The sequence below is a fragment of the Aotus nancymaae genome, unplaced genomic scaffold, assembly GCF_030222135.1.
Source record: "Aotus nancymaae isolate 86718 unplaced genomic scaffold, 86718_ANA_hifiasm-v0.15.2.pri h1tg000014l, whole genome shotgun sequence".
NCBI classification, from domain to species: domain Eukaryota; kingdom Metazoa; phylum Chordata; class Mammalia; order Primates; family Aotidae; genus Aotus; species Aotus nancymaae.
This window is the reverse complement of record NW_026988425.1, coordinates 89,441,478-89,442,691: the sequence shown is the minus strand read 5'-3', so window position 1 is coordinate 89,442,691 and position 1,214 is coordinate 89,441,478. Positions and strand designations below refer to the sequence as shown.

The following is a 1,214-nucleotide window of genomic DNA, read 5'->3' as shown; positions in this document are numbered from 1 at the left end:
TATGCCAGACAGGTGTTTTTAATCACATTTTTTTTCTCTAAGTCAACTGCAAAATAAATTCATAATAAATAAATGTGGTCTCATCTAGAGAGTTCTGGGAGACCTAGAAAAACAGATGATTAAAAGAGAACAATTGAGTTGTTGCTCCAGAAAGGGCAACGATTTGGAGAGGAAGTGTAGTTAGTAGACCTGGCTTTGGAATCTGGCTCTGCCGCTTCCCAGCTGTGGATGAAGTCTTACCTTCTTAAAACAGGCATCTTCTTCTCTGTAAAATAAGGGTACAAATAAACCTCATAACATTGCTGTGAGGATTTATAAAATGCCTGTAAAGTCCAAGATTACAGTCAGCAAAAGGTAAATTATAGATAAAATAAAAATTATTTAAAGACTCTTTTCTTTCTTTTCTCTCAGATCTTTATCTTGTATCTCAACCCAATATTTAGAGAACTAAGGAATATTTCATTTTGACTTCTTTAAGCAGAAAAGAAAAAAGAATTTGGGGCCCAAAATAACTATCTTTATATATTTGAAAGACTGAAAAGCAAAATAAATATATAAACAAGTAAATAACTATGGGTCTTATTCTATCTTTTTCTGGTGGTAGCTTTAGTCTAATATTTATTGTTTCCCCTTAAAAATACTACTTAATTAGCTTTGCGCAGTGGCAGTGTTATAGGCAATGAGGTTTATCCGAGGCGCGATTATTGCTAATTGAAAACTTTTCCCAATACCCTGCCATGACGACTTGAAATATAGTTGGCATTGGGAATTTTTGACAGTCTCTATAGAGATTGAAAAAAAAATACTACTTAATTTCCCCTTTTTCATTCCTGTTGCTTAACTACCATTTTTCCTTTTTCTTCTTCCTCTCTCCCTTTCTCTTCCCTTGTATCTCTCCTTTCTCTTTATCATTTTCTTTTTTCCATTGTCTTTCTTACATTTCTTTCACTTTCACTTCTTCTCTCATTTTCCTTCCTGTATCTTTTTCTTAAGAAAACCAAATTGTGGAGTACATAGTGTAAGCAAAAAACCTCACATGTATAGTTTGCATCGCTACTGTATATTATCAGTTTCAAAAACAAAGCACTGTCCTTTTCTCTGATGTTATGCTTTAATCTGAGAGGCAATATTTATAGAGTGTTCAGTGGTCTGAAGGAAGTAAAATATAACACAAAGATCTTCTAGACATACACAGTATAAGCTTTTACTTGACT

At 33.1% G+C, this 1,214-nt stretch overlaps 1 non-coding gene across 1 annotated transcript; it reads left to right on the top strand.

Moving 5' to 3' along the window:
• Nucleotides 1–650: 650 nt before the first annotated feature.
• LOC135274913 (U4 spliceosomal RNA) lies at nt 651–791 on the top strand. Its single transcript, XR_010342658.1, has one exon. It is a non-coding gene; the product is annotated as a U4 spliceosomal RNA (small nuclear RNA).
• The last annotated feature ends 423 nt before the right edge of the window (nt 792–1,214 follow it).